This window comes from Panthera onca, chromosome B4 (genome assembly GCF_046562875.1).
Source record: "Panthera onca isolate mPanOnc1 chromosome B4, mPanOnc1 haplotype 2, whole genome shotgun sequence".
Taxonomy (NCBI): Eukaryota; Metazoa; Chordata; class Mammalia; order Carnivora; family Felidae; genus Panthera; species Panthera onca.
The window spans coordinates 99667752-99683378 of record NC_138345.1 but is presented as its reverse complement, the minus strand read 5'-3'; the positions used below and the strand labels follow the sequence as shown (position 1 = coordinate 99683378).

The 15627-nt window shown below is 37.5% G+C and overlaps 2 long non-coding RNA genes across 4 annotated transcripts in view; one reads left to right on the top strand and one right to left on the bottom strand.

Moving 5' to 3' along the window:
* Positions 1–15627, bottom strand: part of LOC132694047 (uncharacterized) — a 166148-nt gene that overhangs the window by 130066 nt on the left and 20455 nt on the right. The gene's annotated exons all lie outside the window — the stretch shown is intronic.
* Positions 124–6880, top strand: LOC132694051 (uncharacterized). The gene is made up of 3 exons (XR_009617140.3): positions 124–210; positions 4141–4234; positions 6357–6880. It is a non-coding gene; the product is annotated as an uncharacterized LOC132694051 (long non-coding RNA).

Genomic DNA, 15627 nt, shown 5'->3' with positions numbered 1-15627 from the left:
ATCAAAAGAGGCTCTCTACCCTAGGTCTCTGCTTCCCCTCCAAGTCTTCATTCTTCTCTCTTCCTTCACACTAGCTGTCTCTCTAGGCCACAGGACAGAAAATACCCACCATCAACAACTCCTTTTCCAGAGTTCAAGACAGCTGAAATCCTCAGGCCTAATTCCAAATCCCCAGGGAAGGAGTCTCACTGGCCCATCTTGATCCCCAGGGTGAGTGTATGTCCCTCATTCTTGCAAAACGATTCCATTCCAGGTGATTGCCTTTTTACATTTCATAGGTTAAGTAACCCTATTACATTGGAAATATAATAAACTCTGTATCAGTACATTTCAAGCTATTATCATTGCCTATTTGTGATGGTGTTTTCAGAGCAGTAATAACAAGCTCACTCAAATAAACTAGTGTTTCCATTTCAACTGATTTATTTGCAAGAAACAAGTTTATATGCTAATATGCAATTCTGATTCACATGAACTATCCATTAAAAAGTTAGAGGTGTCTTTTTAAGCTCATAAGCACTGAGAAGCAATGGTCTTACCTTGTCTTATGAAGAGAAACAAGGGAGAAAACTTGGGGAGTAAAAGATATTGTTCAATTTACCAAAGTCTGAGTATGGATGTTTGACTTTTATCAGATGATCTATTTTCTTCTATTTTATCATAATAATCTATTTTTCTAATTTCATAAAAATAGATATGAGATAAGCACTATTTAGGAACCACTCAGTAAAAAGCTGGTGTTGCCTATGCTTTCCATCTGTGGGAGAATTTGGAATATAAAGAATTGAAGAAAATTTTGATTACTCAAGAAAATGCCCATTTATTCAATTGACAAATATCTATTATGTTTTTGCTATTGTCTGGTGCTTGGCATACAGTGACCAACAAAACAGACAAATTCCTTTCCCTTTCAGAGATTACATCTAGTGGGAGAGACAGTTAATAAACAAGTAAATACATAAAATTATGTCAGGTGGTGATAAGAAATATAAAGGAAAATAAAAACAGTATGAAGGGAAAGAGTGCAAGAGGTTCTAGTTTAAATAGAGTGAATGGTCAAGGAAGCCTCTTTGAGGTGATACTTGACAAGAATCTAAAGGAAATAAAAGGAGTAAACTATGTTAATATTTGGGAGATAATGAGTTTTGAAATTCTGAGTGTGGTTGATTCCCAAACAGACTCCAACAAGCTTCTTAAAGTCATCAAGTGAATTTTCCTACAGGACAATCTTAGTTTAGGCAGTGAATGTACTGGTTCATGTGCCCTCCATTAGCTCTGCCACTGCAATCTCTGGTTCTGCCCCCACCATCATTCTCTTGTTCATCTTGGGCTACAAAACACCACCAACAATGCTAAGTGCCTCGGTTCTTTACAAGACTTTCTGGAGAATGGCACAACTCTTTCAGCCAACCTTTAGATGGTCATCCTAAGAGTGGTAAGGGTGGAGTAAGGGGACGTGTATATGTATGCAGGGACTTTTATTCTCATCCCTTTATCTCTATCAGCTGCCCAGACAAACCTGACAAATAAATATACAATGAAGTCATAGTGTACTTATATACAAGCAACTTCAAAATAAGCTCCCAAAGTGAGTTCCCCTCCCCCATCCTAATATCTTCAAACACACATACACGAAAGCAAATGCTGTTCCCAATGTCCCCAAATGGAAATTCTGGCACCAATATTGACTGGCCTCATATGGTTAAAGCTCATTTGTCTCTCACTAGCTAGCTTTCCCTACTGAATTTACAGTTTCCATGTTGTCGTAAGCTGGGACCCCAGGAGCCAACTCTAAGACTAAGTTAATGTGTATGATGTTCATTAAGGGATGCCTTGGGATATGCAACTGTGGAAGGGAAGGCAAGGAAGCAAGAGTAGACAGAGGGAGAAGTTGATGCTGCTGTGATGTGGTCCCAATGACAGGCTGACCTGATGCTACAGGGAACTCTAGAGCTGGAATGGTCCTTCTGCACTGCCCAAGGTGGGCCAAAAAAAGTAGATCTTTATACTCCCACACTGATCAATTATTTTGAAGAAGCCCAAGCCACAGAGAAAGGACATGTATACATGTTCTAGCCAAAAGCCCTTGCTGAGGTCCCAGCCAACAGCCCACATCTCCTGTACACATGTGGGTGCAGAAGCCTCAAGATGACTCTGGCTCCAGCCACAGTCTGACTGCAGCCACAAGAGCCTGGGCTTAACTGAGTCTAGTTAGCCTCCAAAGCCATGAGTGATGATGATAATAATAATAAACAAATAGACTATTGTTCTGGGCAACTGAGTTAAGGTGGTTTATTACACACAGCTATTGATAATTAGAACAGTGAAGAATTCTACTAAGAAACTGAGGCAGCTTTTTCTTAACATTTTCTAGTAAAAGCACTTAGTATTATTGTCTTCAGATCTAACCATCATCCTAAAGTTCTCTTCACAATTTCTCTCAAGAGACCTTCATACCTTCAAAATAAGATCCTAAGATGTGCCTTTAACCTCTCTGAGGTAAACAAGCAAATAATTTTCCTGTCTTAGGTAGGATGTAGATTATGACTCTAAGGACACTAAAGTAACAACTTATTTTCTGTTGACAGAAACTGTGCTACACTACAGAACCAAGTAGCTGCATCCAATGGAATTACTGCAGTTTATTGCTTTTCCTTTTATCTGCTCACATTTACTAGTTCATTCTGAGACTCTGTTTTAATATGTAGGAAGCCAATGCTAAATACCTTAAAGGAAAAAAACAGTCAACAGTGAAAGAAAAAAATTTTTTTCAAGTTCATGGAAGTCGCTGAAGGATTTAAAAAGAATATCATGTTCTGATTTACAATTTCTTAAATGTTTATTTCTGAGAGACAGAGAGAGAGAAAGAGAGAGAGAGAGAGAGAGAGAGAGAGAGAGAGAGAGACTGCAAACAGGGGAGGGGCAGAGAGAGAGAGAGAGAGGGAAAGACAGAATCCAAAGGAGGCTCTAGGCTCTGAGCTGTCAGCCCAGAGCCCGACATGGGGCTTGACCTCATGAACTGCATGAACCACAGGAACCATGAGATGGTGACCTGAGCCGAAGTCAGAAGCTTAACCAACTGAGCCACCAAGGCAGGGCGCCCCTGATTTATGTTTTTAAAACTATGCTGTTTCTGTTGTGTGAAGAATAGTAAGGCGATGCCATAGGAGGGCTATGGCAATCATCCCAAGGAAAGATGATAAGACAAAAATCAGTAGGATTGGGGCACCTGGGTGGTTCAATTGGTTAAGTGTTTGGCTCTGGATTTCTTCAGCTCAGGTCATGATCTCATGGTTTGTGAGTTCAAGCCCAGTGCTGGGCTCTGGGCTGACAGTGTGGAGCCCTGCTTGGGATTTCCTCTCTCTGTCTCTGTCTCTCTCTCTCAGAATAAATAAATAAACAAAAAAATCAGTAGGATTGATGATGACTTCAATATAGAAAGCAGGAAATGTGAAATTATCAAGGGTTTCTGAAATGAGCAGCTGGAAGAAAAAGCTAAAAGAGAAGTGGAGGGGAAGGAAAGATTCAAAGTTCAGTTTCAGTCATGTTCAAATTCAGATGTTTCCATAATGAAAATATCAGAAAAGAACACTCAGATAATGCCCTCTGGAACCCAAAGAGAGGTGTGGGCTGGAGTGGGGAAAATAAGAGAACAATCCAGTTTGCAAATGTGCTCCTACATTTGTTGTTTAATCAAAGTGCTTTCAATTTCATTTAGAATCTTCAAAAATTATTGTTCAGTCTTGTAGAAATGAAGATGTGCCTTATTTGTAAGGTTGCCGTGAAATGCCTGCCATCTGGTGGACATAAATAAATATAAATTTAGATGTAAATTTTTCTCATCCAATGGAATAGAAACATTACTGCCAAGTTGACCAACGTAAGTCTTTCTAATATCACTGTCTTGCTAACAAACATTTACATCTTTGTATTTCTCATTAGGGAAAACATTTAAACCTAAATCACATCAAAGTATACAGTACTGGAAAGATTGATAAGAGGAATCCTTAGTTTGATAAAATATTAAAACCAAACACACGTATAATTCCAAAAACTGGATTTTCTAAGAACTACCTTGGAAAAAAATGTAGCCTTTTGGCTCTTTAACAAAAAATAAATTAATATTTATCTTTCCCCCAGATCACAGTCAGTGGGTGCTGGGGAGCTGGCTTCCATAGGCTCATGAGAGCTGACTGTGCACATCTCTTCCCAACTCTAAGTTCAGTGATTTCAGGTTGGTAACTTGAAACTGGCCATGGTGGGGGTATTTTTGCTACAGAAATCAGGAGATACTTGAAATCAGAGTTGTTGTTTTGTTTTTGCTTTTATTTCAGAAAATCAGTTTAGCAGCATACTATACATACCTCTGTTCTCCCTTGAGTCTACCAATTAAAAAAAAAAAGCATTCCATGAAGCGGTTAAAAACTTTAAGTTTCTACTTAAATACACATTTCCAAATTTTGGAACACTATGGAATTTTTTAGGAAATACTATCTGAGTTTTATATTTTTCTTTTAGTTGGAGGAGACCAGAGTGAACTTTTAAAAGGTTATTCATTATTAAAATTATTGCATAAAGATCTCAAATTGTTGTAGTCTTTACCAGTCCTGGCATTTGGATTCCTTGTACTGATGATCGTCAGCTAATAGGAGTGATGGTTAACTACATAGCTCCAAAATTGGGACCAGAAACCTAAATGCTCTATATGCTTTGAGACCTTCCTTTTAGAGGGGTGAACTCAAAGGATATAAGTTCTTATTTGTCTGATGACTCAGAAACAGTCCCTCTGATATTTTCTGAGAGCACTGTGATCAGCTTACCTTTGCCTCAGGTGACATTGCCTTAGAGGCGTTTTAAACCATAAATGTGAGGGAATTCATTTCTTACAATCCAATCTCTTGTTAACACATAAGGACAACTCCTACACATAAAGCTATTGGACCAGGGTCTTTATGTTCAGGTTCTCTACCATGCCATTTTCTAAAATGGGACTTTCAGACCTTGTGAATTCCATAAACCCTCAGATCAAAGAAAAAGCAGCTTTCTGCTTTCTGAAACAGAAATGAATAGGCCTGTTTCATGTCAGCTGAGGTTCAATATGGCAAACAAATTCTGTTCAGTGGAAGAATTCATAGGGTCTTTCGATTAGCCTTCAGTGGTAACAAGTGATAGTATTTCATAATAGGTGCAAATGGATTGAGATGGGGATTTGAACAGAAAGGGTATTTGAGTTGGATCATGTTATGAGGCAATGGAGATGTCCAGCATTACTGGTCATTAAAAATAACAATTAGAGGGGTGCCTGGCTGGCTCAGTGTGCAACTCTTGATCTTAGAGGTGTGAGTTCGAGCCCTCTGTTGGGTGTAGAAATTGCTTAAAAATAAAATCTTAAAAAAATTTTTTTAAAGTAGTAATTAGAAAAGTTTTACCAATGTAATGCATTCCCACCAAGTAGCTTCAACTTTCACTTTCTTGAGGACAGCAATTTGGTATCTCCTACACCTAGCATAAAACCTCAAAAGATATTTGTTTGTTATGCAGGTAAAAGTGAATGCATTGTTAATTTAATGCCTATTTTCCCTCAGGAGACTGCAAGTTCCACTAGTTCAGGGATCATATCTGTCTTATAAACACTGTATCCTCAGTGCTGGCATATAGTAGGGAATTTATACATATTGATTGAATGAACTAAAAGAATATAGATATTAGGTATGATACATAGATACTGGATCCAATGCAGATACATTTAAATTTGTTTTGCAGGTATTCTGGCTTATCAGAATGCCATTTTGTCTTTTATAGGTGATTATATAAAAGCAATTAGGAGGCCTAATTTAACCATCTCATGATATACAGGATTCTGATTTTGCAGGGTCTGAATTTAGTGTAATAAGGAAATTTTCTTAGTTTCCTCATGTCAGACACTAGTTGAGGAAAAAACAATTCACCCACAATGTTCTTGGAGTAACTCTTCCTACTTTTTTTTTTTTTTTAATGTTTATTTTTGAGAGGGAGGGGGAGGGGGAGAGGAAAAGGGGGAGGGAGAGAGAGAGAGAGAGAGAGAGAGGGGAAGAGAGAGGGAGAAAAGGAGGGAGAGAGGGAGAGAGAATGTGAATGGGGAAAGGGCAGAAAGAGAGGGGGATAGAGGATCCAAAGTGGGCTCTATGCTGACAGCAGGGAGCCTGATGTAGGGTTCTAACTCACAAACCGGGAGATCATGACCTGAGCCAAAGTTGCACACTTAACCTACTGAGCCACCCAGGTACCCCCTCCTACTCTCCTTTAGAGAACTTGAGATCTGTGGTTCCCCTGACTTACTCAAACCATTGTGCTTTCCTTCCCTTTTCTTTTCACAGACTGAAGGAACCTGATCTCCACCTCATGTCTAAGACTTTCCATGAGACTTTCTTTGAAAACTGTCAAATTAAACAACTGGTATGTTTTTGCAAAACAAAATGCTACCCATTCAACCCTAGGGATAACAGGGAGTAAAAGCCATAGTTATAATAATCCAATTAAAAGTGGGCAAAAAATCTAAATAGACATTTTCCTAAAGAAGATACATGAAAGGCCAACAAGTACATGAAAAGATGTTCAACAGCATTAATCATTAAGGAAATGCAAATGAAAACCACAATGAGATCTCTCCTCAAGCTTGTTAGAATAGCTATCACCAAAAAAAAAAACAAGAGATAACAAATGCTGGCAAGGATGTGGGAAAAGGGGAAACCTTGTGCTCTGTTGGTGAGACTGTAAACTGGTACAACCACTATGAAAAACAGTATGGAGATTTCTCAAAAAATTAAAAATAGAAATACCATTTGATCCAGCAATTTCACTTCTGGGAATATTTCTCGAAAGAAACAAAAACACTAACTCAAAAGGATATCTGTACCCCTATGTTCATCATAGCATTGTTTGCAATAGCCAAGATATGGAAACAACCTAAGTGTCCATCAGTAGATGAATGGATAAAGAAACTGTGGTATCTATATACAACAGAATTGTATTTAGCCATAAAAATGAGGGAATCCTGCCATTTGGGACAACATGGGTGGACCTTGAGGACATTATGTTATGGGAAATTAGTCAGACAGATTAAAACAAACACTGTAAGGGAATGCCTGAGTGGCTCAGTTGGTTAAGCATCCGACTTCGGTTCTGGTCACGATCTCATGGTTCATGAGTTCAAGCCCTGCATCGGGCTCTATGCTGACAGCTCAGAGCTGGAGCCTGCTATGTATCCTGTCTCTCTCTCAGCCCCTTCCCTGCTCTCACTCTGTCTCTGTCTCTCTCTCTCCAAAATAAATAAACATTAAAAATATTTTTTAAAAAAGACAAATACTGAAAGACCTCACTTACATGCAGAATCTTTTTAAAAAATCAAACACATAAAAAAAAAGATCATATTTGTGGTTACCAGAGGCAGGGAGTAACGAGAGGGGAATTGAAGGAAGATGGTCCAGTTATAAGATAAATTAGTACTAGGGACGTGACACACAGCATGCTGACTATAGTTAACATGGCTGTATGATAGATGGGAAAATTGTTCAAAGAGTTCTTATCACCAAGGGAAAAAAATTTTTTTTTTACTTTCTCCTTTTATTTTATGTATATAAGATGATGGATGCTAACTAAACTTATTGCAGTAATAAATTAATAACATAATTTTTATGCTATAACCTTAAACTTATACAGTGATGTTATGTCAAATATATCTCAATAAAACTGTAAGAAAAAAAAGAGTCCCTGAGTACAAGCCTTTCTTAAGATAGATGTCCTAAGCAGGAATTACATGAATCTCTGGATACAATCAGATAGTAAAAACCAATACTCCATGCTAAAAGGTACTACTTCCTTTTCATTTTGTGAAAAGGAAAAAGCACAAGGGCAAGTAAATACTTTAGCCATATAGAGTAGAAGAAACAAGAGCTTTGAAACTGTACAGAACCTGGTTTTAAATGTCATTCTCGTTTGCCCTTGAGAAAGTTACTGAGCCTCTTTGCACCTTGATTTCTCTTATGAAAATCCAGTTAAAAATATCTAAGTGTGGTTGTGAGGATCAACTGACACAATTTAGCATAATAAAGAACACATACAAATCATTCAATAAACATGTATCACTTTATTACAGATAACTTTGTGATATATGGAGCACAGAAAAGCTACAGATGTCTACAAAGAAACTCTACAGAGAATTAAAATACTGAGTGCATCTTCCCCTTTGTGTTTATATTGTAAAGAGACAATATAAAGCCAGTCCAGCTCTCACCACCATTTTCTAACATCCTACTATCTATTACCTTTCAGTTCTTGTAAGTGCTATAAAATTAGTTTCCCCTTGAGGATAGTCACTTATATGCCTAATAACCACAATCTTCTAATATGTGTTAGGTTCCAGTTCTTGTAAGTGCTACAAAATTAGTTCCCCCTTGAGTATGCTACTTATTTGCCTAATAGGTAGAGAACTGAACACACCATTTTGCCTCACACAAACCGTTCCTCTTTCTGACTTCCTGATTCCTGTGAATAACATCAAACATTTCCCAGTAACTTGTGCTTGAAGCTCTAATCATTTTTTTCACAACCATTTCTCCCTCACCACCACTTAACTGATCATAGTTCCCACAGTATTTTCAAACTCTATTTCTACCTATTTCCCCTTCTAGGGTCACCATCCTAGTTCAGGCCTCCAACCCGGTGTTCTTGCCTCAAGTCCCTTTTCGCCACCAAATTCTTTTCATCTCTAGTTCCCAAATAAATCTTAAGCAAATAATGCTTCTATCATTGAACGTGTTTTACCCCATTACCTCTGCCTCTGCTGAAACACCTCTGGTGGCTCCTCATTGCTTACCAAACTCTAGGCTTTCAACACCTTCCACAAGATGACCCCTTACTACCTTTCTGACCTTATCTTTAATTACTCTATTATTTGCATCCATCTTGCCTCTTCCCAAGAAGTCCCTGTGCCTTTTTACCTTCATACAACTATTATTGTTTCTCATACTTTGAAAAACCTACAATCTCATTTCACCTGTCCAATTCATGTCACTCTTTAAGGCCAAACCAAATGCCATCTCTCTAGCAAGTGAAATAGTAGATTTATAGAAAATTCATTTTAAAATCGATGAATTTCTTTAATTCATTAAACACAAACAATGAAATAAAATTCTACCCTGAAGGATTAGGTTTGTTCCTGGCAACAAGATTAAGAATTAAAATGAAATCATTAGAAAATTAGTGTGGGGATTTGACTAGTTAGACAAAAATAGAGGCCAGGAGTCTTTATTTTGGCAAGAAGAATGGAGGGTTAGAAATGGGGGACTGAGCTAGAGCCAGAATAGACTATGATGGGTCATGATTACCAGTAAGTTGGTGAGAGCAGTTAGGCCAGTATTGGTTATAATAGCATAGACTGGTCTGAGAGTGTGAAAAGTTGTGCATAAATGCAAATTATGTGAAAATGGATTGCTACCACACTTACAAGTTAAGTTCGCTTATGGCCAGCAGTTCTCAAAATGTGGTCTGTGGATGACATGAAGTCCCTGAAAACCTTTCAAGTAACCGCAGGGTCAAAACTATTTACAAAATAATACTAAGACACTACTTGCCTTTCAAACTGTGTTGACATTTGTACTATAATACGAAGGCAATGGTGGTAAAATTGCTGGTGCCTTAACAGAAATCATTGCAGTGATACCAGCCTATACTGATAGCCATTGCATTCTTCACTGCTATATACTCACAAAGAAAAAAAAAAGTTTCATTTAATTATATGCTTGATAAAATAGCAATAATTACTCATTTTATTTCACATGAACTACTAATTCCATGTCTTTTAAAAATTCTATGATACAAAGTGCATACAGCATTCCTGCTGGATACCTAGGCACAATGGTTGTCCTGAGGACAAGGATTTATGTGATTCGGTTGTGAGTTGAACAAGCCATTTTTTTTATATGGAACACCATTTTTACTTGAAGGAATGACAGACAAACTACAGTTATTCAGACTTGGGTATTTGGCAGATATCGTCTCAAAACTTAGTGAAGTCTGTCACTTCAATGAAAACAAACTGTGGCATTTGTTGTTAAAGATAAAATTTGAGCTTTCAAGAGAAATTCAGAATTTTGGGAAACTTGTATCCATCCATGAGTTTGACAATTTCCTAATTCTTTTATTTATTATTATTATTTTTAAAATTTTTGTTTAATGTTTATTTTTGACACAGAGAGAGAGACAGAGCATGAGCGGGGGAGGGGCAGAGAGAGAGGGAGACACAGAATCGGAAGCAGACTCCAGGCTCCAAGCTGTTAGCACAGACCTTGGCACGGGGCTCAAACTCATGGACCGTGAGATCATGACCTGAGCTGAAGTTGGACACCCAACCGACTGAGCCACCTAGGCACCCTGACAATTTCCTAATTCTTAAGGACTTTTCTGATGAGATCAGTGACGATGGTAATAAATGTGAGTTTTTGATAATTCAAAATGAGATGTATCAGAATTTGGAAGATATGTATACCTCAGTGAACCACTATTTTCCAAATGACCAATGCATGATGTTACAAAATAATGCACAGTTCCATTCAAAGTTCAAGATACCCCATTATACATCAGTGGATTTTAATGTTACAGTATACAAATGTCCATCCATACAGCTTCAGATTCCACATTGCTACTAATTTTTAAGAAACTATCACTTATAGGGTTTTGGAGGTGTGATATCAAAGAAGAATATTCACAATTATCTTTTTAAAAAAACTATTAAAATTCTCCTTCCTTCTCCAATTGCATATGTGTATGAGACTGGATTCTCTAAATTTAATTCAACTAAAACAACATATCAGAACAGATTAAATATAGAAGCAGATATAAGAATTGAGTTGTCCTGTATTTGCTCTGTGGCAACCCCGCTCAGAAGGTAGCCTCATTTTGGAAGTAAAACGTTCGCTGATGTTAATAGTACTCTCTTGTTTAAATAGTAACTATCATAATGTACTGAACAAGAATGATTTTAGATTTTCAGAAAGTAGAATTCACCAACAGGCAGGGGAAGATTCACCAACAGAAGGAAGATTGAGCTCACCTCCTCTCTTGGACACACACCAAGGCAACAACTACATGTAATGCAACTCATTGTGAAAATGACCTGAAGACTAGCAGAATGGACCTTCCACAGGTAAAGTCATAAAGAGAAGGCCATATCAGGGGCACCTGGGTGGCTCAGTCAGTTAAGCGTCCAACTTTGGCTCAGGTCATGATCTCACAGTTCGTGCGTTCAAGCCCTGAGTTGGGTTCTGTGCTCAGAGCCTCTCTCTGCCCCTTCCCTGCTTGTGCTCTCCCTCTCTCAAAAATAAATAAACACTGAAAATAAATTTAAAAAAAAATTAATATTCTTCTCAAACTATTCTAAAAAATAGAAGAGGAAGGCCTGCTTCCAAATTCATTCTACCAGAACCAAAGTACAAAAAAACAAAATTACAAACCAATATTCCTGATGAACATAGATGCAAAAATCCTCAAAATATTATCAAACTGAATTTAAAAATATATTAGTGGGGGCGCCTGGGTGGCTCAGTCGGTTAAGCGTCCGACTTCGGCTCAGGTCATGATTTCATGGTTCGTGGGTTCGAGCCCCGCATCAGGCTCTGTGCTGAATGCTTGCTCAGAGCCTGGAGCCTGCTTCAGATTCTGTGTCTCCTTCTCTCTCTGCCCCTCCTCCACTTGCACTCTGTCTCACTCTGTCTTTCAAAAATAAATAAATGTAAAAAAAATAAAAATAAAAAAATAAAAATACATTAGCGTGTTAACTAACTGGAATTAAAATTAAAACTGAAAAAAAATACATTGAAAGAATCATTCAGGATGTCCAGTGTATGCAAGGATGACTCAATATCAGCAAACCAATCAATGTGATACATCACATTAACAAAATGAAGGATAAAAATCATATGATCATTGTAATAAATGCAGAAAAAACATCTGACAACATTCAACATTCATGATAAAAACTTTCACAAAATGGGTTTAGAGGGAACATACCTCAACATAATAAAAGCCATATATGACAAACCCATAGCTAACATCATACTCAATGGTGAAAGGCTGGAAGTGTTTTCTCTAAGATAGGAAGGAATAAGACAAGGATGTCTACTCTCATTGCTTTTACTGAACATAGTACTGGAAGTCCTAGCCACAAAAATCAAACAAGAAAAAGAAATAAAAAGCATCCAAACTATTAGGGGAAAGTCAAACTGTCATTATTTGCAGATGACATGATACAGTATGTAGAAAACCCTAAAGACTCCACCAAAAGACTATTAGAACTAATAAATAAATTCAGGAAAGTTGCAGGATACAAAATCAATTATACAGAAGTCTGTTGAATTTCTATACACTAATAGAAAAAGAAATAAAGAAAATAATCCCGTTTATAATTACACCAAAAAGAATAATATACCTAGGAATACATGTAACTAAGAAGGTGAAAGATCTGTACTCTGAAAACTATAAAACATTGATGAAAAAAATTGAAAAATGACAAACAAATGAAAAGATATGCTCATTGACTGGAATAATTAATACTGTTAAAACGTCCATACTTACCCAAAACAATCAACAGATTCAATGCTATCTTCATTAAAATACCAATAATATTTTTTCACAGAACTAAAAGAAGTAATCCTAAAGTTTATATGGAACTGTGCAAAGAAGACATTGAATTGCCAAAGCAATCTTGAGAAAGAAAGAGCAAAGCTGAAGGTATCACAATCCCAGATTTCAAACTATATAACAAAGCTATAGTAATAAAAACAGTACGGTATTGGTACAAAAATAGACACATAGATCAAGAGAACAGAAAGCCCAGAAATAAACACATGCTTATATTGTCAATTAATTTATGCCAAATGTGACAAGAATATACAACGGGGAAAAGACAGTATCTTCAATAAATAGTGTTGTGAAAACTGAACAGATACATGCAAAAGAATGAAATGGGACCACTTTTTTATGCTGAACATGAAAATAAATTCAAAATGGATTAAAGACCTAAATGTAAGACCTGATACCATAAAACTCCTCAAGGAAAACATAGACAGTAAACTATTAGACACTGGCCTTAGCACTATTTTTCCAGATCTGTCCCCTCAAGTAAGGGAAATAAAAGCAAAAATTAAAAATTGGGACTACATCAAATTAAAACTTTTTTTTTTTTTTGCACAGTGAGGGAAATGATCAACAAAATGAAAAGGCAACCTACTGAAAGACAATATATTTGCAAATGATATACTCAATAGGAGGTTAATATCCAAAATACATTCTCAACACACACTCATACAACTCAACACACACATAAAAGCAAATAATCCAATTTTAAAAATGGGCAGAGGATTTGCATAGATATTCTTACAAAGAAGACATGCAGGAAGCCAACAGACACATGAAAAGATGCTCAACATCACTAATAATCAGGGAATTGCAAATCAAAACTACAGTGAGGGGGGTGCCTGAGTGGCTCAGTCAGTTGAGTGTCTGACTCTTGATTTCGGCTCAGGTCATGATCTTGTGGCTGTGGAATTGAGCCCTGAGTCAGGCTCCATGCTGGTCATGGAGTTTGCTTAAGATTCTCTCTCTCAGGGGCGCCTGGGTGGCTCAGTCGGTTAAGCAGCCGACTTCAGCTCAGGTCATGATCTCGTGGTCCGTGAGTTCGAGCCCCGCGTCGGGCTCTGTGCTGACAGCTCAGAGCCTGGAGCTTGTTTCAGATTCTGTGTTTCCCTCTCTCTGACCCTCCCCCGTTCATGCTCTGTCTCTCTCTGTCTCAAAAATAAATAAAAGTTAAAAAAAAAATTAAAAAAAAAAAAAAGATTCTCTCTCTCATCCTCTGCCCCTCTCCCCAACTCCCCCGTGTTCTCTCTCTCTAAAATAAAAACAAACAAATAAAACACAGTGAGGTATTACCTCACACCAGTCTGTTTGTGCAACCACTATGGAAACAGTACAGAATTACCTCAAAAAATTAAACACAGAAATATCATACAACCCAGTAATTCCACTTCTGGGTATTTAGCTGAAGAAACAAAAAGACTAATTCAAAAAGATACATGCAGCTCTATGCATATTACAGCACTATTTACAATAGTCAAGATGTGCAAGGAACCTAAGTGTCCACAGATAGATGAATGGATAAAGAAGATGTGATAAACATACACAATGGGGGCACCTGGGTGGCTTATCGGTTAAGCGTCTGACTTCAGCTGAGGTTATGATCTCATGGCTCAGGGTTCGAGCCCCGTGTCAGGCTCTATGCTGACAGCTCAGAGCCTGGAGCCTGCTTCAAATTCTTTGTCTCCCTCTCTCTCTGCCCCTCCCCAACTTGTGCTGTCTCTATCTGTCTCTGCCTTTCAAAAATAAATAAACGTTAAAAAAAAAATACACAATTGATTATGGATTACTACTCAGCCACAAGAAAGGATGAAATCTTGCCATTCACAACAACATGGATGGACATAGAGGGTTTTATGCTGAGTAAAATAAGTCAGACAGAGAAAGACAAGTATTACACGATTTTACTTACATGTGAAATCTAAAAAACAAAACAAACAAACAGAAAGAGACTCATATAATGCAAAGAACAACTGGGGGTTGCCAGAGGGGAAGGGATTATGGGATAAGTGAAATAGTGGAAGAGAACTAAGAGGTACAAACTGCCAGGGGGCCTGCGTGGCTCAATTGGTTGAGTGTCCAACTTCGGCTCAGGTCATGACCTCACAGCTCATGAGTTTGATCCTGCATTGGGCTCTGTGCTGATGGCTCAGAGCCTGGAGCCTGTTTCGGATTTCTGTGTGTGTCTCTCTCTCCCCCTTCTCCACTCATGCTCTATCGCTCTCTCTCAAAAATAAATATTGAAAAATTAAAAAAAAAAAAAAAAAACAGGTACAAATTTCCAGTTATAAGTCACAGAAATGGAAAGTACAGCACAGGGAATATCATCAATATCATCAATACAAAGTTATTGTAATAACTTTGTATGGTGAAAGACAGCAACTAAACTGTGGTGAGGATTTTGTAATGTACATAATTGTCAAACACTGTATTGTATACATGAAACTAATATTGTATATCAATTATACTTTAATTAAAATTAAAAAAAGAACTGAGCTGTCCTCTATAAAGCCAGCCATTAAAGGGATTTGCAAAAATGTAAAACCAATAGTACTCACTAAATTATTCTGGAAAATACATTTAATAAAAAAATGTTATTTATGTTAAAATATAATGGGTATTGTAATCTTTAAAGGAATCAAAAAAAATTTTTAAGTAGGCTTCACACACCCAGCGCAGACAACGCGGGGCCTGAACTCATGACCCTGAGATCAAGACCTGAGCTGAGATCAAGAGTCAGACACCTAACTGAATGAACTACCTAGGCACCCCAGAAATCGATCAATTTCTTTTTAAAGTTTTATTTATTTATTTTGAAGTTGGGGGGAGGGAGAGGCAAAGACAGAGGGCAATAGAGAATCCAAAACAGGCTCTGTGCTACCAGTGCAGAGCCTGATCTGGGGCTTGAACCCATGAACTGTGAGATCATGACCTGAGCCAAAACCAAGAGTCAGATGCTTA